The sequence below is a fragment of the Drosophila elegans genome, unplaced genomic scaffold (genome assembly GCF_018152505.1).
Source record: "Drosophila elegans isolate 14027-0461.03 unplaced genomic scaffold, ASM1815250v1 contig_753, whole genome shotgun sequence".
Taxonomy (NCBI): Eukaryota; Metazoa; Arthropoda; class Insecta; order Diptera; family Drosophilidae; genus Drosophila; species Drosophila elegans.
In genome coordinates, this window is record NW_024546108.1 from 570,407 (window position 1) to 595,301 (window position 24,895).

The 24,895-nt window shown below is 35.9% G+C and overlaps 1 protein-coding gene across 1 annotated transcript in view; it reads left to right on the top strand.

Moving 5' to 3' along the window:
• Nucleotides 1-3,982: 3,982 nt before the first annotated feature.
• LOC121467801 (protein amalgam) overlaps nt 3,983-24,895 on the top strand; it is a 338,558-nt gene continuing 317,645 nt past the window's right edge. Inside the window, exon 1 of the mRNA XM_041710084.1 lies at nt 3,983-4,246. The gene's annotated coding sequence lies outside the window, so the exon portion shown is untranslated. The remainder of the gene's footprint in view (nt 4,247-24,895) is intronic.

A 24,895-nucleotide genomic window follows, 5' to 3' on the forward strand; every position in this document is an offset into this window, starting at 1 on the left:
CTTGACAAAATGAGGGATTTTTCATGGCCATGACCCCGTTCGTCCCTGAAGTTTTTGCCATGCCTAGCCTGTGAACGACTTTTTTCAATCCCTTAAGCCTTTTCCTCTATAGCTTTGGCGTACGAAGCCGAAAATACACTACGCACACCAACAATGCTCTTGCCGGACCCTTAATTTTATTCCTAATAATCGTGACTGCCTGATAATATGCACAGTTACCACTAAAAGGTGCAAAGAGTTCATATGCGTCTGTGGCTGATTGCCTCCACGCCACATACTCATCTTGCACGCCACTAAAGTCTGGGATAGATTTGATAATGTCAAGCGGGATGTCGTACCTCACCGCTGGGTCTACTGAAATTCGTTGGTACGTTTCAACGTGTGGCGCCTCCACGAGCGGCGAATTGCAAGAGATTTTCGAACTGCCTCGAAGACACTAAACTGTACGTTTCCACGCTGCTGCTTTAAACAAAAAAAAAATGTGATCCACGCATGCGTACGACGATTTGTGCTTTTATGTGACCTTTATTGAAAATTTGAGCGATTAAAAGTTTTGTTTCAGAACAAATCACTTACAATTTCTTCTCTAGGTGTGGGTAATAAGTGTTGGGCGCCAGTAAAGCTTCTACATATAAGGTGCTGCCAGGGGACCTTTTCGTCACGGCTGCTGTCCGACTCCAGTCAGGGTATGGATCAACTTGCCAGCTCCTGCAAGGGAATTGCCGGGGTATCCACTGTCGAAGCCGCTCCAGTTGTGGAGCAAGAATATGAAGATTAGGTTTGGTATCTGGGTACCAGTTACTAGCCTTGTGGCTTAGCAACAATAAATAAGAAGATCAGCTATAGCTGGTGTAGAAGTTTATTTCAAGCTTCTGCTTGCTTTACGTGCCAAGTACCACTTGGTTACAAAAATTAGTATACTTAAACTACGATATGAAGGGTGATTATGCTAAGGAGAGAGAGAGAGAGAGAGAGAGAGAGAGAGATAAAGAAATGAGCATAAGCTACCAAGTGTAGACGGCCAGCCGACTTAGCATACGTGATAATGCTGCTCTCGCATTGGGAGCGAGCGACAGTATATCACTGCAATTCACCTGCTAGCTCAGCGCGAGGGTAACTTGTTTACTTATATACGAACTATTTCAAAAATTAAATATTATTGAAAACATTAACATAATGATTGATTTGCGTATATCTTTAAAAGCATTGAAGCTATAATGATTTGCAGCTCAATTATTCGAGAGTTCCTATGACAGCTATACAATATCGTTTTCCGATTTTAATTTTAATTCTGAACTGTTAAATTATTAATAAAATTAGTTATTAGTCACAAAGAATTAAATATTTTACCATTACTATATGTCGAAGAACTAAAAAAAAAAAATTTTAAAATAGCACAATTTTTTTATACCCTTGCAGAGGGTATTATAATTTCAGTCAGAAGTTTGCAATACAGTGAAGGAGACATTTCCGACGTATATATATTCTTGATCAGCATCACTAGGAGAGTCGATTTAGCCATGTCCGTCTGTCCGTCCGTCCATCCGTCCGTCTGTCCGTCTTTTTCTACGCAAACTAGTTTCTTAGTCTTAAAGCTATCTGCATGAAACTTTCCCAAAAGTTGTCTTTCTATTGCAGGTAGTATATAAGTCGGAACGAGCCGGATCGGACGACTATAGCGTATAGCTCCCAAAGGAACTATCGGAAAAATAAATTGAAAAAAAATTAGAACTTGGCTGGTTTTTAATTTTCTTTTTTTGCGGTTTTAATTTCATCAAAATCGGAAGACTACATCATATAGCTTCCATAGGAACAATCGGAAAAATAAGTAAAAAAAATTATAACTATGATGTTTTTTAATTTTTTTTTAGTACTTCGACGTATAGTAATGGTTAAATATTTCAGAATTATGGTTTAAATTTCATCAAAATCGGACGACTATATCATATAGCTCCCATGGAAACAATAAAAATAAAATTTTTTTTAAATTTAAATGTATCTTTTCTATTTTGTAATTTTTTTTTTTAAATTCTTGTTGACTTATTAATAATTTGTCAGTTCAGAATTACGCTTTTAATTTTATTAAAATCGGAAAACGATATCATATAATTGCCGTAGGAACTATCGAATAATTAAGCTGTAAATCCTCATATCTTCAATGTCTTTAAGCATACACGCAATTAATTGATAATTTTAATGTTTTCAAGAACATTTAATTTAAGGGTATATAAACTTTGCTTCCTTTCGTATTTAATTTTATTTCTCGAGATATAGTAATGGTTAAACATTTCAGAATTACGGTTTAAATTTCATCAAAATCAGACGACTATAACATAAAACTCCCATTAAAACAATAAAAATATTAAAAAAAATGTTTAATTTAACTTTTTTATTTTTTTTTTTATAATTTCTTTTTGATGAATTAATAATTTGACAGTTAAGAATTACCCTTTTAATTTTATTAATATCGGAAAACGATATCAGCTGCCATTTGAACTATCAAATAATTGAGCTGCAAATCATTATAGCTTCAATGTAAACATACACGAAAGTAAATCATAATTTTAATGTTTTCAAGAATATTAATTTTTGCAATAGCTCCAAGGGTAACCGAATTTAGGCTTGTCGAAGTTTGCTTCCTTTCTTGTTTAATTTATTTTCCGTTTGTCCCTATGGGAGCTTTATGCTATAGTCCGATCCGGCTGGTTCCGACTTATATACTTCCTGCAATAGAAAGACAACTTTTTGGAAAGTGTCATGCAGATAGCTTTAAAACTGAGAGACTAGTTTGCGTAAAAAGGGACGGACAGACGGACGTATCAAGATCCTTTCCTAGTATTGCTGATTAAGAATATATATACTTTATAGGGTCGGAAATGTTTCCTTCACTGCGTTGCAAACTTCAGATTGAAATTATAATATCCTCTGCAAGGGTATGAAAACAGGCCAAAAAGTTATGACAGAAAAACTAGTTTTAGGGCCCTTTACCCCAAAAACCACCAAAAAATTATCTTCAATGGACCACGATATCTTAAGAATTTACATTATGAAAGAATTTTGCAGTCGGATATGGTTTCCTTGTAATCAAATTTCAAAGTTCCGTGTTTTGGCTTTACTAAAAGTAGTCTTTTCTTCGAATTACAATAAAAAATACTGGCTTTTCATTTGTTGTCAAAATGATAAAAACATTTAAAACTATTGCGGGCCAGGTCCAACAACGGCAAACAAACTCTCGCGGTTTCATAAAAGCTATTTTTCGTCATTATTTTAATCTATATATGTCTGAGAAAAAGTATTTTGCCGATTAATATTTTCTCGCATTTTCCTGGTAGCCGTCAGGTATGTCAATCAAGTAATACACCATAATTTACCTTTAAACGCGTTTTCCCGAAAGTAGTGTTTTTTTAGCTGCCGATAAAAAGTCTTATAGAAGGTTTTTTCCAATTATAATATATTTTTAAATTTTTCACTAAATATACCGCAACGTTTTTCGAAATTTGTTTTGTTCAATTTGTTCAATAGGTCAAAAAATTACTCAAAAAGTTTAATTTTTCACTTATTGTTGCATATCTTTTGCTAATAGAGATAGTAGAAGACTTACGTAAAAAATAGCGTGACCATGGATGACGAGTAAAAAATAAGTCCATATTATTATAAATGATCATATATATAAAAAAAAAACAATTTAAAACGGAGTTTTCTTAAAATGAGGGCTTTACTATAACAAAAAAAATCTATCGAGCCATTACCAATAGGATCCACAAACACGTGGTGGTAACTATTCTTGTTTTTATGAAGCAAAATTCTTACTGTATACTCTCTCCAACCCCTAGCATTAAAATAAGCCAATGGGGGAATTTCAATTACTTTCCCCAGCTGACGGAGTGGCGCAACAAAGCGTCGTGTTTACGAATGGTTGAGCACGAGACTCAGCCTTTTTAAGCCTTCTAACTTCTTTGCAGTCACAATCAGACCTTTTAGCGCGGCGGTCGAATTAAACTTAAGAAATATATGCACGGGATCTTATTAACACTAGAATGTACCGTGAGCTGACGCCGTTTTATACTTATTATCATAAGTTTTTCGAAAAAAAAATCCATAATTAAAAGAAAATTGACTTAGACATCGCGTACGGTGTTACAGAACTGTTTAATATCGGTTAGTTTATCATTATTTCATTATATTTATTTATAATGATCAACGACTAGGGCCATGCCTATTAAAAAAAGCTTGCTACGAGTATAAAGTAAGTAAATGTACAAACTCTGCAAAACAAATTTTTATTTTTTTTAAAGCTTAACTTTAACATTAACAGTATCACGGTAATATAATGTCATGTTTTTTGAGTTCAAGCATTCGTTTTACTTAATAAATCGGATTTGGAAATTTCACTTTTCAATACTTATTAACATAACATCATATATCGATGAGTAACACATTTGTAGTCGGAGTGTCTTTTTTAAGCTTGTCTTAATTTGACTTTTTAAAAAGCGTAGAAGACAAATTATCCTTATTTTAATGGTCTTGAGCGTGGTATAATATAATACTGCATCGCAGTAAAAAAGGCACTTCCGATCCTATAAAGTACATAAAATCTTAATCAGCAACACCAGACGAGTCGATCAAGCTATGTTCACATGTACTTCTGTGCGCAACGCAAACTTGTCAGTCAGTTTTCAAGCTATCTGATTGAATCTTTCGCAAGCCTTTTTTGTTTCTTTTACCGGTTACATATTTGTAGGAACGGTACTGATAGCAAGAGTAAACCTTCCAAAGATATAATCAAAAAATGAATAAATAAAACATAAACTGCAAGGTAAAATTAATTTATACCGTCTAAATTTAAGTACAATTTGAGGTCTATATAATATAGCTGCCTTTGAATAGATCCGAGAGCGAATAGGAAAAAAATATAAACTTTTTAAAACAAACGCATATAACTTGACAGATGGGAGAGTGGGGACAAGCCGACAGTTGGGGTAAAGGCGACACCCCACTGTATCTGCCGATAGAGAAAATGACAGAATTGATGATTTGTTGATCCGTTCAAAAAATATTAAGAAAATATGGTTTTTTTTGTATTTTTAAAAATGAAAACCAATTATTGAATGTTTGCATTAGGTGGAGTACTTTGGGTCCTGGAATCCTTTTTGCAGCTATTTAAAAAAAAATAAACATTCTATAAAACGATTTGATAACAAGGCAATCAAATAATTACTTTAAAGAAATATTTGACTCCTCGAAATCTCTACAGGCTCAGATATGCGGCCTCGGGCCCTTTGAAACTTTGAAAGTGGGCGTTATGTCACACACCCAAATTAAAACGGTTACAATTATTTTTGCGTATTTGATTTAAAACAATATAGCAATGTCAGCTTAATAATACGCTATAAATCGCAAAAATATCTATATTTTTGTTATATTCATACATTTAAAATTAATTTAAATTAAATTTAATTTATGCGGTTCTTATCAATCTTTTTATCCTCTCTTTGCCCAAAAAAAATAATTTTTTCACAATTATAAAAGCTATAGAATCTACAAAAGAATTTTTCTATGCGATCAACATATATTTAATTAGGTCGTTTTAAACGCACCTAAAGTACGTTGTAAGGCTTTTTAAAAACAATAACTCTTCTGTAAAATTTAAAGGTTAAAATTTTTTTTGTGCGTCTTATAGAACAAGTGTATATCTTTGCAGCTGTAGCAAAGTTAAATATTTTTAAAAATCTAAAGTTTAAAATTTGTGCGTACCCATTGAAACCATTGAATCTCATTGAAGCAATGATTTTTATCTTTTTAAACCAATTAAAAGTCCAAAATAATAAAAATAAAACTTTTTAAATTAGAGAAATTACACTTTTTTCCGTTTTTTTTAAGTATTCCATTGTTTCCATGGAGCTATATGATAAAATAATCCGATTCAAGCCTTAATTCCAAAATAATAAACAATCACTGAACATCGAGAAACTAAAAAAACAAAAACAAAATAAAGCACAGAAATAATTTTTTTTTCAGTTACAAGTACGGACATTTATTTCTTGCGTTAGAAGGTATATTTAAAAAAAAAAAATTAAAATGAGAACTATATTATATAATCTTCTGGTTTTCATAAAAAAACCGTATTTCTGAAATATTAAACTATTACAAAGTTTAAAAAAAAAAATTTTTTTAAAAAAACAACGGGAAGTTCTAATTTTTGTTTCATTAATTTTTCCGATTATTCTTATGAGTGCTTGATGATAAAGTCGTCCGATGTGGCTCGTTCCGACTTATATACTATGTACCTGTAAAGAGAAGACAACTTTTGGGCCAGTTTCAAGCAGATCGATTTAAAACTGGAAGACTAATTTCAGTAGAAAAGACAAAGGATCTTTTCATTTCAGATCCGTGCAAGCGGGTTGGCACTTGATGTTCGGTAAAGGCCCGCATTTTTTCAGCCGCCAATTTGAGTTTTGTAGCTATAAAAATATCTCCGTGTTATATAATACAACGGCAAAAAAAAACAGAAGTTCGTATGTTTTTTCATCATGTTTAAAAACAAAAAAAGTGGAAGTAAGTATATAAGTTATAAAATAAGTAGCAATAGTATAACCTTGTCTTATTATGCGCCCTGTTTCCCATTTTCTGTCCCAAAAAAGTAGTCTTATCCTTTCTATTTTCTATCAGAACACAAGAGTCATGCTTAGTAAGCTTACTAAATTAAACTCTGATAGTGTTTCCCTTCCGTCCACCTTTATTGTCCTTACAAGAACTTGGTTTAAGCTGGAGATTCTCAGCTCCGAAGTTCTATTGGAAAAATGTGAAATGGTTGTTAAACGAATGCAATGCCTTTGTAAGGTTAACTATCATCGTTAAAATACATTAGAAGAAGTGTTCTTTACAAAAACAACTTATTTGTGCGCGTGGTCAGACTATGGAATGTTTGAACATACTTCTTAAAAATGATCACAAAATCTTCACAGTTTAACAGTACATTACTTTATTTATGTAGTTATAATAAATTATTTTGTTTAAGTTAAGTTTTAAGTATTTTTTTATATTGTAGCTCTGAAAGACAAAGTCAAATAAATATAAATCAAGCAATTCCCGATATCTTAGCGCAGATTTATACTTATGCCATGTTCAAGTGATCCTTAGTTTTTTGTACGAGTTTAAGGAAAAGCTCCCTTCGTTTGAATCTCCAATGTAATATAACAAAAAAAAAAAGAAAAATAATACGAGAAGAAGCAAATACAATGTTGTCTCTAAGCTGTCTGGTGCCCACAAGATTTTTGTAAACGATTTTACTCAGACTTGAAGACTTAAGGAATAATAATATTTTTTTAAAGCGCTCGATCCTGTAAATCGCTCGCTTCTTGTAAAGAAGTAAGTCTTTTAAGATAATATAAACTTTCCTGTTATATAACCAAATTACAAAAGATGTAAGTGTTTCTCCAGCTTACTGATAATATCAATGTTAATCGTTGTCTCTGTTAGCAGCACGACTAACTGTAGAAGCTATCTTACTACAAATCGGTCGTTCTGCGAACTGGATTTTCTGATCATGGTTAGTTATAGTTTGTATTTTTTTATTGTCTAATAAACAAAGGGATATGATCTTACAAGTTGACTATAGTTATTTAAAAAGGTTTAAATACAAACTGTTTTGATTTTTCTAAAATTAATAAATTTTGTTTAACCATATCCAATGCCGTAATAAAATTTGTCATTTCTTTTTATTTTTGTTATCATGTAAGGGCATTTTTTTTTTGGAATTCATTTTCTAAAGACTCCTGCCGTGCAATCGAAGTTCTTAACCATCAAGTAGTCGCATTTTTTATAGTTTTTGGGTTTTGACTTCTTTTTATCGTAGTGTATTCCTGTGCTTTTATTTGACCTTTCATAGCCTCTCTTCTAATCGTTTCTAAACTCTTTGATTCAACTATATCATATTCTTCTTCTAACTTCTTTCTACACGAGTGTCAGCTATTTTCAACAAGCTTAACGCAGTGAATGAGACGTTTTGGACCCCATAATTTATATATGTTCTTGATCGGGATCAATATGATCAATATGAGTCGTATAGCCATGTCCGTCTGTCTGTCTCTTTCAATATCGTTTGCGAGCTCAGTTTAAAAGCTAGCGATCTGAAACTTTCACAGTCGTCCTAAACCATGTGTAGTTTGAAAAACGCCCAGATCATACGTTTATATCCTATAGCTCCTATAGAGCAATCGGATATAACTTTTAAGAATTGAAGATATTTCGCGCAGTGTTAGGCTAATGCCATTCATCTTTTCAAATCGTATTGTTTTATGCATACCTTGTTTAAAGAAACAATAGGAATCGCTTAAAATTTAATACTTTTCAGGATAATTCGCGCAGTATATAAGCTGTTGACATGAATCTCTTCAAATCTATTTTTCTACCTTAGTTGTTGTACTGTGTGTGTTTTGGTCATATCTATCGGTAGACACCAAAGTTCAAAATGAAGGCATTAGAATCCCTTATAAGTTATGTATTTTTCTATCGCTGCTCAGCCACCGATCGGCCGCTGTGCTGCCTGTGGTAGCACATCACAAAGAGAGAACAATAGAACTGTAGTTGGGGGTGGAGATGCAGCACGCTCTTAGCTTCTAGTGTTGGCTATGCTATTCCACAGATGGCGCCACCTAGGCTCCGACTGTTCTGTGGAAGAATATTTTGTTGTTTTTTTTCTTTCTTGTCTTTTTTAGCTTTCTATACTTTTTTGATATAAAGGACAATGTGGACCGTCTAACCGCTCTAGATGGTTTGTTATAGTAACATTAAAATGCGAGCTTAGCCATGAGAAATTTCTTCGCTTGAATAGTTTAAGGTTTCTTTTGGACTTAAACCATCTTTAAGATATTTTTTAACACTTGCTACTTCTTTTCTCAACTAAAATCGACCCTTTCATAAAATTCAACATTTTAATCTACATTGCATTTACTTACACTTCTCATATCCATTTTTTTAGAAATTTGCAGTTGAAAAATGTGAGGAACCTTAAAAGATACATTTCTGATCCACTATAACACATATATTAAGCTTATAGGAAAAAAAATTTAATGGCTAACAGCTTAAAGATTAACAGTAATATAATTTTCATATTTTTGTACTATATTTCAACATAACGGTAAAACCCAGATGCATTATAGTTCAAAATTCTTCTGGATTCAACATCAGGCATAAGAGGTTCTCTATTATCATCAGGTTCAGCAGAAGAACTTACTGATACCGCCAAATCAAATTTCTATTCTCGTAAATTGAACAACGCATCTTCCACTACTCAGACTTGAGCAAGACACAAATGTTAATACACTTAATAAAAAGTTCTTAAACTGCACAGTACCTGAAATCACTAAAAATATTTGAACCCACGATTTGTACCTGAAACAGTCTGTGATATTAGATTTGGGCTTATGTGTGCTAACCAGTGTGATGTCCTTCAGAGTATACTAAGAATTAACAGTGACTCCACTGGGTCTACCAACATAAGTCCCAAATTTATAAAAATACTGCTGCCAAAGATCCTGTCATACACAACGTATACGTTCAATACTGTATCAGTATCTAAATATCCGGACTGTTAGAAAACGGCAAAATTAATTTCGATTCCCAAATCAAATAATGTGTACAGACCCATCTCCATTTTTCCATACCTATCAAAAGTATTTAAAAATCTCATGGCTGATCAAATTAATAAATTTATGTCCGACAATGCAATGCTTAATAATAATCTGTTTGGTTTTAGGAAAAACAGAAGCTGTACCTCAGCTATTTTAAAAATTGCAGACGAGCTAAGGAACAAATAGACGAAAACAATGTTACACTCTTAGGTTTATTGGACTATAGAAAGGCCTTCGATACAGTGAACCATGTCCTTTGTGCAAAACAATGTAATATCTTATGTTTTCTAAAATTTCTGTCAAACTTGTGTCATCGTACTTACAAAATCGTCGGCAATCTGTTGTACTGTCTAGCGTTTCGTCTTCATATGAAAACGTTAATCGTGGTATACCCCAAGGGTCTGGGCTTGGTCCCTTATTGTTTACCTTATATGTTAATGACCCTCCCAATGCGTTATCTGAATGTAATGTCCTTTAAACAGAACAAATGAGTGTATAGATGTTTGTAACAGAGAATTTGCACGTGTAAATGAATGGGCCGGCAACAATGGACTTGGGATCAACCCAACAAAATCAAAATGTCTTGCAAGTTAAAGAAAGATAGTTTTTAATAATTTGCAGCCACTGAGTATAAATATCACGCCACTTTAGTACGTTGAAACAGCTGTAAACTTAGTTTTAACGTTCAACAGAACTCTTACCTGGAATGATCATTTTACAAAGTCTTTAGGGAAAACAATTTTTTCAAACTGTGACACTATCAGTAAAAACAAAATTAAAGTATTATTTAATTGCATAGCCATGTATATATTTAACCTAGAAATTATGTATCCGAATTTTCACAGAAAATATTCGATGTCTCACTAAATGAATGGATAAAGATGCAAATCTTAATTTTTCTGCAAAAAATTTATATCCAAAAAGAACTTTCGTATCTTTTCAAAAAATTGCATTTTACATCCTCTAAAAGAGCAAACAACCTAACAGCATAAGAACTAGATCACTGACATCCGAGAAACAATTTTTAATTAATGCTATTCGATCATGGAATCACCTCCCCAACCATCCTAAAAATATTAGCAGTGCCACGCAATTCTAGATAAAATTGTTGACACACCTTAAAAATACTATTACGTAAATTACAGTAAAAATAGACTTAGGATAGTTTTTTAAGAATTAAAGTAAAGTATCATCTAATATTTAAATATTTGCAACTCTCAGTGACTAGCGCATTAACTTATAAGTTCCAAACTTGTAGCGTTAGGATAAATTTTTATAATAAAATACAAAAAAATACAAATACTGTTGGCGTCACCAACAGTAAATGATGTGAGACATCATATTATCACAAAACTCTCACAAACTGCGATGCTGCTATGTCTCGTTTATCTCCTCTTCTCTTTCTTAAGATCGTTATTATTATTCCCTTCAGCTTTCATTAAACGGCTTTTTGCATTCCGTGAGATCTCCAATAAAACCACAGCTAAGATTGTGTTTTGGGCGAACGATTCTTTGCCTTTAACAGATTGGTCATGTCTATTGAATCTTCCTATTACTGAAGCAGTTTCGTATTTTTATAATGTTCTTTATAGTTTATCCGATAAACATGTACCCCTTTCTGTAAAATTGACTTTAAAAGTAATCCGAAGCTATTTTTCTCGTTTGTTTATTCGAAATTTCTATTCTTTTTGCAGATTTTTAAGTCTACTTAATCTATTCCCGATACAAATAGTGATTTGAACTATTCATATCCGCTACATCATCTTGATTCAATCTTCAATCCGTATGTTCTTGGAGCTGATGCTCAGCAGGCTCTTATTGCTTCCTTACTTTCATTTTCACCTGGATCTGATATGGTCCCAAGCTGTATCCTCAAAAACTGCTCAAATTATTTTCCCGTCCCCTCACAATGTTTCCATAAATCATTGTAATTTTCCACCTCTCTGGAAGGAATCATTAATTGTTCCGCTCTATAAAAAAGAGAATAAGTCTGATATAGCGAACTATAGTGGTATAGCTAAGCTAATTGCTATTCCAAAATTATTTAAGAAATTGATTATATGTCAGCATCAAGTCGGATTCTTATCTCACTTTGTCAACATGGCTTTACCAGCTGCCGATCCACTACAACCAATTTGCTTGAGTTTACCACACTATTTAATCGTAGTTTTCTTAATAAACAACAAACTAATGTTTTCTATACCAATTTTTCGAAAGCTTTTGACTTGGTAAACAACACAGTACTAACTTAAAAAATATAATTATTGGGTTTCCCTCCGAGGTTGTTATTGTGGATACATTCCTATCTCTCTAACCGCTCTCAAAAAGTGAAATTCAATAATACAACTTCCGAAACTATGCAAGCTACTTCTGGATTTCCTCAAAAAAGCTATCTGGGACCCTTATTATTTGACTTGTTGATATATGATCTACCACAAAGTATTAATTCCGCAACTGTTTAAATGTTTGCAGATGATGGTAAACTGTGTATGCTCATCTTTGTTTGATTTTTACTCTCGTCTTCAACTTGATCTTGACCATTTTCAAACTTCGTGTAAACTTAATAATTTACGTCTTACGTCTAAGAGGTTTTAACTGGGACACTGGCCGTCGGTCAGGTCGATTCGTCGTTTTCGGCCTTTATCTCTGCTATTAAAAAAAATTTAACTGATTATAAAACCTTTAAAAACCCGTATATTCCAGGTACTCTCAGCTTAAGGCATGAGGAAATGCCCATGATTGCATGGCAACATCTTAAGCAAATGGTGACTTGATATCCATCCTCGTTTTGATTTGACCTCTGGTAACCATTAGACAGGTGTCTGGGGCGGGTTTTCTATATATTTAAGAACCAATGGAATGGGTTCTAGGAGTAAAACATGCCTGTATGCACTCCCTATATATGTCAAACTGTTAAGTAAACATTCTAGACTATAAAAATGACACCACTCAAATTGCACAGGGTAAGTTCTTCAGATGCCACAGTACTGCATACCAATGGATTAAACTGTACAATTCATTGACGCCGAGGACGAGATTGAAGTACCTCCTACCCAAGACTCAGATGAATTAACTATTAAAAACACAGATCAGGAGCCTCTGGATGCTTTAGACTATCACGATTCGGGAGGTGTGTTTGCACTTGCTACAATGTCAACCCAAATGGAGCCTATTGGAGCTGACTATGACGCCCTTGAGTGGAGAGATTTACCATTGGGGAGGACCCCTCAAGATGTTTTGGACCAACTTATACTTCACGATGAACACGATGATCAATTTCAATATGGACAGATATTTGAATTGGATGAAGCTTTCACAAACCCCCAAGGCGATGGGTTTCCTGATGATGATCACATCTTTGATTAGATCTTATCGTCCAACCCACCGAATGAATATTTAAAATTGAAGATTACAACTTACTAGACGTTTTATTTGATCTAGGATTCTAAATGCAGCTGTTAAAATAGTTTTTTCTTTATTTGATAATTTTCTTGTGCCTTGCAGAAGCTTCAACAGGAGATGAGCGTTATAATCATATCGCAACAGAATGTTTGTACTTTTGGACAGAAATAACAGCAACAATATAACGATTTTGATTTTTGATAGTTAAAGATATGTAATTTTAAGATACGATTTTTGAGGCCTATGCGTGTAGTAAACGATTTTGTTTCTGGAAACAACACACAATGGAACTTCTCCATTTTAATGTAACAAATATAAACTGTTCTTTTCAAATATGTTGTCTTACGGTAATTGGTAAATTTTTGTAACTATTTACTTATTTATTTATAAACAGAGATAGATATAATGATGTAAATATGAAAGCATTTCATAGTTTGTAGTTTGTAACTATTTCTTAAAGATAGAGATAACTATATGTAAACAAATTTTGTACTAAGACACGTTATAGGAAATTAAATGAGAACGGCTTTACTCATATGATATATAAAAGAAAAGATGTAAGTAGATATAGTTGTACGCAAATATAAAGGCCTGAGTTTCTAAACCCAACATCAGTCTTAAAGCAATAGTAAAACAAGAAAGAAAGCAAACTTCGACAAGCCGAAGTTCATATACCCTTGCAGCTATTGAGAATTAAATACTTTTGAAAACATTAAAATTGCGTATATGCTGAAAAACATTGAATCTATGATGACTTGCAGCTCAATTATGAGATAGTTATTTTGTATATTTTTATTATTTCTATGGGAGCTATGTGATATAGTCGTCCGATTTTGATAATTCGGAAATAATTAACCAATACTATATGTCGAAGAACTAAGAAAAAAATTAAAAAACAGCTTGTTATAATTTTTTTTTCCTTTTTTTCCGATTGTTCCTATGGGAGCTATATGATATAGTCGTCCGATTTTGATGAAATTTAAACCGTTATTCTGAAATAATTAACCAATACTATATGTCGAAGAACTAAGAAAAAAATTAAAAAACAGCTAGTTATAATTTTTTTTTCCTTTTTTTTTCCGATTGTTCCTATGCGAGCTATATGATATAGTCGTCCGATTTTGATGAAATTAAGACCGTAATTCTGAAATAATTAAACAATACTATATGTCGAAGAACTAAGAAAAAAATTAAAAAACATCAAAGTTATAATGTTTTTCATTTTATTTCCGATTGTTCCTATGTGAGCTATATGATATAGTCGTCCGATTTTGATGAAATTCAAACCATAATTCTGAAATATTTAACCATTACTATATGTCGAAGAACAAAAAAATAAAATGAAAAACAGAAAAGTTATAATTTTTTTTATTTATTTTTGCGATTGTTCCTATGGGAGCTATATGCTATAGTCGTCCGATCCGACTCGTTCCGACTTATATACTACCTGCAATAGAAAGACAACTTTTGGTGCAAAGTTTAATGCAGATAGCTTTAAAACTGAGAGACTAGTTTGCGTAGAAACGGACGGACAGACGGACAGACGGACGGACAGACGGACATGACTAGATCGACTCTGCTAGTGATGCTGATCAAGAATATATATACCTTATAGGGTCGGAAACGTCTTCTTCACTGCGTTGCAAACTTCTGACTGAAATTATAATACCCTCTGCAAGGGTATAAAAATAACACTTCTCCTTTAAAATCGACGCTTAACAAATTGAAGTCTTCTTAATGCGATTTGAAGACATGCTTTTCGAACAACACTTAGACAGGCTTAAATACCTAAAGGCTACTCTGGAGGATTTGGAGAAGAAGGAGCTAAATAATTCTAAATTTGGATTCCATTACAAACTTTGTCCCTGGAGTAATGATGATGCCCCATTTGCCAGTGCCATATGCGGCAGCCCTTAGTCGTATGCTTAAATAATATAATTTAAGCCTACGATTGTATCGTACTGAAAAATATAATAAACTGAATTAATTAGCTTTTAAAAACTTGCATTTTATTTCTTAAAATTGGACTTAACATTTTAAGTATTATTTTGTCATTGTATGATAAGTCATTATTCTTGAAATATTATAAGAAATTTTTAAGTGATGCAATAATGACCGCCGGTACTAGAAAAATATGATCTTAAAAATGTTACGAATTCTTTTTTCTGGGAATATTGTCCATATAAATCGAAAATTTCTGCTGATCTGCAATTATTAAAATAAAATGCAAACCAATGAGTTCCGTGCTGATCTGAAGAGTCGGTATTCGCAATAATTAGAGCAGGATATTTAAAAATGGTTTTGGGTAGCTGGTTAGAAGGGAAAAGTACTTTAAAAATATTTTTTTTTTACATGTTTGGATAGCAATTGTTGAATTTGTAAAGTATTCATTTTAAAAAAGCCTCGGAATATTTCTATGTTTATTAATATTCATCATGGAATCATATTCACAGTATACCAGACAGTAACTGATTTACTTAGGGGTTTTGAAAATCTTCCTTTGATTCGTATAGTGCCTTGTGACATTAAATTTGAGCATACAGTGGAATTTGAATGATCAGTAGTCATAGCCAAAGGCTTATATGAAGCTGTTAGCATCAACAATTTCCTTGGTTATTTGTAGACCACGATCATAAATCAACATATTCTTGTGTGTAATCAAATTCTAGGGCCTGGGAAGGAACTTAAGCTCCGATAACCATTCGGTTAAAGCGTTGCGTTTTAAAATGTTCAAAATGCAATGGATCTAAGCCATGCTTAAAGCCAAGAAATTGGGTAGTTGCCAAAAAAACTGCGTTATCTATCGAGAGTGTATTGTTGCCTGGATATATTGTAAAAGATTTGACTTCTACTTTACTGAATGGGCATAAAGCATTTTTTGTTTGTAAAACATGATGATGAGCCAATAAAATGCTTGGGTTAACTTTAATATGATTCATAGTTGCCAAAAAACTGCGTTATCTATCGAGAGTGTATTGTTGCCTGGATATATTGTAAAAGATTTGACTTCTACTTTACTGAATGGGTATAAAGCATTTTTTGTTTGTAAAACATGATGATAACCCAATGCTAGGGTTAACTGTTATATGATTCATAAAGAGCTGAGCTTCTAGTATCTTTAAATTTTATTCAGTGTCATTTTCCATTAAATAAAACGCCGTTTTTTCAATGTTAAAATTAATTCTTAGATCTACATTATTAAGAAGCAGTTTGCTTTGGTTAAATATATCACCATGAACTTTTTCGAATAATTCGAATTTCTCACTATTTTGGAATATATTTTTAAGATTTTCCTAGTGGCTGGATAAACGTATTTCCCTGCTGTTAATCTTCAAAAATTAGGGAAATAATAAATTGTTTGCAAATACGCTCTGTAATGATAATTATTATCACTCTGAGATACTATTATGTTATTTAAATAAACTGAGGAACTTCTTAATATTGAATGTAAGATATTGTTTTCTACGCCGACAGCGTTTCCCTCAATGACGTTGTTATCATTATTTTGAGTTGCACCACAAGCCGTAAATAAACACTTGATAAGTCTGTCTGATGTTTCACCATTTCCCAAGCAAACAAATTCGAAAGGATTAGATATATAATTAAAAAGAACGCTAAACAAATTTTTTGTTCCTCGTCCTTGCTGAATATTTCGTGAAGGCACAGACTGCCAATTTTATTTCACATAATATTCGTGATAAAATTTCACCATGATGACTATCTTAGTTCTAAGTAAACAGTGTTGGGGTATGTATTATTTATTGGCTTAACCATTTATGTAGTCTCCAAACTAAAGGATAATATTCAATATTTTAAAATTGAATATTTCTTTCTTTTCCGTTATAGTGCATTACACGAAGACATCGAGGTCTTTTACAACTTACAGACTTTGATTATGTCAGTATATATAAAAATCAATCCATTTTCTGGTATTTTAGATTCAGCAGGAACCTTTAAATACCTTAATGTTTCAGCATTTACTAAGCTAACAAATTTAGTTTCTTCAGCTATTTTTTCTCTCTTTAGTAGTTGTTTTGAAAATGTAATTATTCAGATATATGTCCGTAATGCCTACCTTCCAGTATTCGTTCAAGTCTTGTGGGATATTTACAATATTTGTAAATGCACATTTTATATTATCAGGAAATCCACTCATTCAATCATTAGGGGAGGGTGGCCCCATACCGACCCCCTAAATGGCAAAGGCGATAAAGGTGAGAAAAATCAATTTTTCTGTTCAGTTCAAAAATTTACTTTGTAGAGGGATCAGTCGACTATACACTTATCGATTAGTAAGGTACGTTGGTTGTTTTGAAGTGTTAGATATTCAGGCAAATATGGAACTCCACTTTTTGGACGTACTCAAAAATAGTGGTCCGAAACCGACCTCCACATGGTCCGAAACCGACCCCCCTATTTCTCAGCAGAAAATTGCAATAAAAAGTATGATTTTCATTGTAAGGTGCAAGAAAAATTCAATAACATAAAATAGAATTTAATGATTTTGACGTTTATTAAGAAACATTTTGAAGGTTCTTTCCAGAAAATAAAAATTAATATATGAAATAAAGGGCACTGTAGTCAATTGCTAAAGTCTGAGCTGTCCTCCTTCTCAAAGTAAGTTCGAATGGTCTTCACTCGCGTTGTTTTTCGAAAGCCGCTCGTTGATGACTGTGGTTCCATTTGTCTTTTCGCTTTCTTCTGATGTTTTTGCTGTTTCTGTTGACTTTTCTTTACTGAATCTTGTTTTCTTTTTCTCTTTTCTTGTTTTTCTTGATTTTTCTCTTCTTGTTGCTTTTTTTCGCATTTCGCATTTTCTCTTGTTCGGCGATTTGTTCTATTTCACTTTAAATTACATATTTTACCTCAAAAACACGCTATGACAAATTACGCTGCCAATAAATGGGGGTCGGTTTCGGACCATCACTTCGCGGTCGGTTTCGGACCACCACGACCTTTTTTAATTAATTGCTCGCCATTATCTAATGACGCAAGGAGCGATGTAACTCTAATAGCGTGAATGAAAGCTAGGACTATCAACAATCAAAATAACTTACCCTCCGATTTTTATGCAGAAAAAAAACACTTTCAGCTCAAGTTCAGTGCAATGTCACAGGCGTTGAAACAAAACAATCGGGAAAATTGCAGCGAAACAAAAGAAGTCAAAATGGCTATCTATCTCCAAAATGTCTGTGTTGTAACAGCTTTTCACCGACGTTACCGACAATTCGGCTAGCATCGCCATCTCTGAGAAACATGGGGGGGTCGGTATGGTACGACCGGTCGGTATGGGACCACTCTCCCCTATTTTTTATACAACCTCGATTTTTATACCCTTGCAGAGGGTATTATAATTTCAGTCAGAAGTTTGCAACGCAATGAAGGAGACGTTCCGACCCTATAAAGAGTACATATTCTTGATCAGCATCACTAGGCGAGTCGATCTAGCCATGTCCGTCTGTCCGTCCGTCTGTCAGTCTGTCCGTCCGTTTCTACGCAAACTAGTCTCTAAGTTTTAAAGTTATCTGCATGAAACTTTCCAAAAAGTTGTCTTTCTATTGCAGGTAGTATATAAGTCGGAACGAGCCGGATTGGACGACAATAGCATATAACTCCCATAGGAACAATCGAAAAAATAAACAAAAAAAAATTATAACTTCCCTGTGTTTTATTATTTTTTTTCTAGTTCTTCGACATATAGTAATAATTAAATATTTCCGAATTACGGTTTAAATTTCATCAAAATCGGAGGACTATATCACATAGCTCCCATAGAAACAATCGGAAAAAATACAAGAAAAAATTATAACTTTGCTGTTCTTAAATTTTGATATTAGTTCTTCGACATATAGTAATGCTTACCTATTTATATACTATATATGACTACTAGCTCCCAAAGAAATAATAAAAATATAACCATTCCATGTAGAGGTGTTGCGCTGTTTTATGCTCTTATTATTAAATTTCTTAATTTTTTCAAGTCCTGTGGTAAATTTCTCATCAACAATGTGCGGGCTCATTCTATTAAAAGTTTTCGGATGTCTGTTTCCATAATTTGATGTTGGGCTTCTGATGTTTTCGGATAATGGTAAACTAACTCGACGCCTTCCTTTGCTGAGAGAGCCAAATAGAGTGAGTCTGCATTAAATTCGTTTATCTGCTTTAGTTGCGAAAAAAATGTTCGTAAACACACCTTTAGGAGTCTGTAATGCTTTTGCGGCTGCGGCTACGGCTGATGTTGCAGGCAGTTCCATTTTTATAATTTAATTTTTATTTTAAAAATTTAAACGTTGGTTTGAACGAAGAAATCAGTTATTTAATTATTATTGCTGGTTTAGAGACACTAGAAGTCCTCATTCGTGATTTGACTTATGATTTTTTATACCCTTGCAGAGGGTATTATAATTTCAGTCAGAAGTCTGAAGAAGACATTTCCGACCCTATAAAGTATATATATTCTTGATCAGCATCACTAGGAGAGTGGATCAGCCATGTCCGTCTGTCCGTCCATTTCTACGCAAACTAGTCTCTCAGTTTTAAAGCTATCTGCATGAAACTTTCCCAAAAGTTGTATTTCTATTGCAGGTAGTATATAAGTCGGAACAAGCCGAATGTGACGACTATAGCATATAGCTCCAATAGGAACAATCGGAAAAATAAATGAAAAAAATTATAACTGAAAATTTAATACTGTTTTGTATCAACAACGCGAAAACTTGTGACTGCAGTAGTTCGACGATTTTAAATTGCGAATTTGTGAAAAACTATTTCGAAAGCACGACGAAAAGGAGTGGCTACGAAGACGTTCGATTGATTACTGACTATTCTATTTCAATAATTTCTCTTAGAACCTAACTTATGCTACGGTGGCGAGAGACAGGGCAAATTCGCAAGAGCGAACGGACGAAAGCTTTATTGGCTCCCGCTCTCGCCCTACAACTAGTGATTTAAATACAAGCGCCAAGTGCGCAAACACCGCCTCCTCTGAAGGGACGACGTCCTTCAGCCCAGAACGGGCAACAGGGCCAGTCGGTGGACAGCTCGCCGATATTCCCCGTCCTGCGTCCTGACGTCCGCCACGCGAACCTTGCTATCGGCGCCGGCGTGCACCGCTACCACTCGTCCAATCCTCCACTGCTGGGGCGGAAGGTTGTCTTCTGCGACGACGACGAGCGCTCCCACGACGAGGTTGGGCTCCCCCTGGTGCCACTTGGACCGCTGCTGAAGGCTGGAGATGTACTCCCGGACCATCGCTGCCAAAACCTGTGCCTGAGAGACGAGACACCTCGCCATCGTCGCAAGCAGGTCAGGCTGATCTGGTCCGGGAGCGCCGCTGATGGTGGGGCCAGAAGAGGGCCGCCGATGAGCAGATGGCCGGGGGTCAGGGCCTCGCCGTCGTTCGGGTCGCTGCTTAGATCGTCGAGGGGCCTGGAGTTGAGCACGGCCTCCACGCTGGTGAGCAGAGTTCCGAGCTCCTCCGCGGTCAAGAGGTCTTGGCCTACCGTCCGAAGGAACAGGTGCTTTGCAGACTTCACACCTGTCTCCCATAGTCCGCCGAAGTGCGCTGCTCTGGGCGGTATGAACGCAAACTCGCATCCTTTTTTTGATGCGAATGTTTCGATACCGCCCTCCTGCTTCTCCAGACGGGCTCTGAACTCTCTCATGTGGCGATCTGCGCCGACGAAATTGGTGGCTTTGTCGCACCACAACTTCTCCGGAATCCCGCGACGACTTACGAACCTTTGAAATGCCAACAAGAACGCATCAGTGGTTAGGTCAGACACTAATTCTAAGTGGACCGCTTTGGACGCAAAACAGACGAACAAGGCCACGAACGACTTGTACGGTGGCTTACCACGGATACGATACGTTGTGCTGAAGAGACCACAAAAATCAACTCCACAAATATTGAACGGGCGGAGAGCTCGAAGTCTATCTGCTGGCAAGTTTCCCATAATTTGCGTCAAGAGTTGCGGCTTACAGCGAAAGCAGCGCATGCACTACCGAACTGTTCGTCGGCAGACTTCTTGAGCATTAACTAGCCAGATTTTCTCGCGCAGACGACTGACGAGAGCTCGTGGGCCAGCGTGACAGTTCGTAACGTGCAGGTATGACACATAGGATCTGACGAACTGAGATCTGCTAAAAGGTGAGCTGCACACAGTTCAAGGCAAGCCAAATTTTTGGTCTTGAGGGGAGCTACTTTCGATTTGGCGGTCAATAAAGACACTTCCAAACCTTCAGCAGTTTGAGTCCGAACGTAGATGCACGCTCCATACGCTCGTATGGAAGCGTCAGCGAAACCATGTATTTGAATTGGGACATGTGGATCTGTGTTGACGAATCGCGATACCTTAATTTTAGGCAGCTGCAGAAGCGTCGCTTTAAACGTCTCCCACAACGTGAGCAAATGCATCGGTAGCGACTCGTCCCAATCTAATTTTCGAAGCCACAGTTCCTGCAACAACATCTTTGCCGTTGTGACCAAAGGACACAAGAGGCCAAGTGGGTCGAAAAGTCGAGCAGTCGTTTTGTCGCTCGAAGATCCAGGAAAGAGTCATCCAACCGAAATTGGAAGTAATCTTTAACCGGTAACCAAACCACGCCAAGGGTCTTGGTTACGTCTGAGTCTGCCGTAAGTGGCATTACAGCGCTACCAGATGCGGATAACTCTGAGCAGAATGAAAACCACTTTGCCAATTCAAAGCCTGCCTCTTGCAAGACCTGAGAAACTTCCTCTCGAAGGCTTTGCAGGTCCTCAACGCATCCGGCGCCAGTCAACAAATCGTCAACATAAAAATCATTCTGAATAACCTTTGCGGCTTTTGGATGAGTTGCTTGCGCCATCTCTCCTAGCCGCATTAAACACCGAATCGCCAAAAAGGGTGCTGGCGAAGTTCCATATGTAACGGTGTTCAACTTAAAGATTTTCAGGGAATCAAAGGATCTCGTCTCCATAGTATGAGCTGGAAGTTACGATCAGCTTCGTCCACCATCACATGGCGATACATCTTTTTGACGTCGGCCGCAAGGGCAAACTTATGCAATCTAAACCGAAGCAGAGTCGAGTACAGCTCCTCTTGAATAGTTGGGCCTACCATCAAGATGTCATTCACGCTACCTGCGTAGAAGTACGGCTCGATGCATCGAAAACTACTCTCATCTTAGTTGAAGTACTTTGTGGCCGTAAAACGGATTGGTGCGGAATGAAATAGTGCGGAGTATTCGGAATTTTGTCATTGGTGGAGGACATGTGGCCCAGTGAAACATATTCCTCCATGAATTCAATATACATCTTCTTCAGCGAAGGGTCCGTTGACAATTTCCATTCTAGCGACAAAAATCTACGTTTCGCAACTTCGTTTTACGAACCAAGAGTAATTGGGTCAGATTTAAACGGCAAACGAACCGAAAATCTACCGGACGACAATCTTTGAGTATTTTTCTCAAAGTGTTGTTGACAGAGTTGTTGCTCAGGAGTATAGACTTTAGCCTTGGGCGGTCTCCACAGACCAAAATTTCTGCAGGGTTGTGGCAATTGACTCCAACGCTTCCTCCTGGCCTTTACTTTATTTTCAGATAGACAAATCCCTGACACCATCCAGCCAAGAACTGTCTTTTGTAAGATGGGGAATTCAGGCCCCTGCTTTATCTGGCCAATAGATAAAAGTTCAAAGAATGTATCAGCGCGGATAAGCATATCTATTTTTTGGGGCTTGAAGAAGAATGGATCTGCCAACTGAATATTTGCATGCACCCTCCACCCGCTGGTGTTCACCGCTTGATCCATATGATAACCAGATAACCATTTTTCATAATCCAAAAATCGGACGACAATTGGCTGTTCCCTACTCGCGACTTCACAATCGTGTGTATTTTTTTGTGACTTTGGCATTAGTTTCACCAATCAGCCTCTGAGCGAGCTCATCGGTTACAAAGTTTATTTGTGAACCAGAGTCGAGCAACGCTCGAGCTTATATAAACTCGCCGCTTTTGGTTTGGACGCTCACATAAGCAGTTGCAAGAATGACTGGATCCGATGCATTCGCATGCACAACATGCGACGTGGATGGAGACTCCTGCATGAGCGTGGGCTGAGAAGGGGGTGGCAGCGCTGGATTTGTGTTTGGGGAATAAATGTGTAGCAAAGTGTGATGTGAGGAATTGCACACTCTACATCTGTTCGATTTGCATTTTTTGACCGTGTGACCCTTTCTTAAGCAGTTAATGCGTAAGAATGCTCTTTTAGCGAAATCGAGTCTTTGCTGAACTGTTAGGGCTGCGAAGGGAGCGCAGTTTCCAATCTGATGTTCGGCTGAGTTGCAATACATGCATTGAACAGAGTCGTTCCTGGCAGCGACAAACGAAAAACTCCTATTTCCATTCTTCTTAGGGTTAGATTGGGTCTGCTGAACAGTTTTGGGCTTGAAAGCCTCTTCTGCTACCATGTGTTGGTATCGCCTGTTGAGGGCCAACTCACATTCGCTCTAAAGTGGAAGCGAAGTATAATCTAACTGTTCTTCCCATTTTCTTTTAGTTCCTGCATCGACCTTGCTCATTACCAGATGTATTAAAATAGCATTAGTAATGCGTCTATTATCCCCAATAGACAGCAAGGAGTCATACAAGGCTGTGACCGTGTCGATGAGGGTTCTCAAGGCTGTAGCTGAAGGCTGGGGAATTTTTTGCAAATTAAAAAGTGTCGATATGTTGTCAAAAAAAGAAGACAATCATTATCGTACACCCGCTTCAGGCTAGCAAGGGCTTTGGGATAATTTTCCGCAGTGACTTGAAAGGCCCTAACTGTTCCTAAAGCGTCTCCAGCTAAACACGAAATTAAATGATTGAATTCTTCAATATCGTGTAAAGTGTCATCTCGGTAGACGGCATTGAGGCGGGCGATTTGCTGGCGGAGCGGATTTCTCGATATTATTTTGTTTGCACTTGTTTAAAATTGAAATCAGCCATGACTTTGTCATTACGGCCCTCTCTTTCAACTCTTCGCGGTATACATCTTTTGTATATTTCACTTCTATTTGGTTTTGCAAAAGTCAAGCATTTTCAATGTGCGTATTAAGAATCTCTAATCGACACTCAAGCTCGACCGGATTTACTGATAATTTAACATCTTTTAAGTGGCGATAAGTTCGGTTAATACCTTTCAGGCAAACATCTCGTTGGTGTTTAAGCTCTTCGATATCCTTAGTTGCCATTGTGTTTATTTGGATTTATTTTGTTGGTATCGAAGAGGTGTTAAATTTTTAATTTTATTAATTTATTTATTTGTTAAATAATATAATAAAAAAATCAACGAGTAATAATACAGTGGAAGGGAGCTAAGTGCCGAGAGAATTACAGCGAAAAATATCTAAATAGGGTTTTTATATTTTTTTTTTAGATAAACCCTGCGACAGTATATGCCGCACGCACGCACTGTACGGGAGCTAACGGTCAAGCTCAAGCGTACCGAAAAAACGAACAAACGTTTAGGCAGACCGAAAATTGCACTGCTGCAGCGATCGAGAACGAAAACGACTAAAGATAACTCGAAATAGCGGCAGCGGTGTCGGTGTGCGTGTGTATGTGTACGCGGCTAGCGGCTCTTCCTAGGCAAATGCTAACGGAGAATGATACACTGACCGATAACTAAGGGCAACGAATATATAAGCCTGACGCCGAAATGCGTGCAAAAATTAGGAAAAGCGCTGGAAAATTGGAAAAGCGCGGGAAAATTCTGAAAAGAGCGGGAAAATGTTCCGACAAACTGCGGCGAAAGTTATTGCCGCTAATTTTTGAGAGCTACACTATTCACAATTTGCACTTTTTTCCAGCTGTTTTATTGTCCTAACAGCTAACAGCTA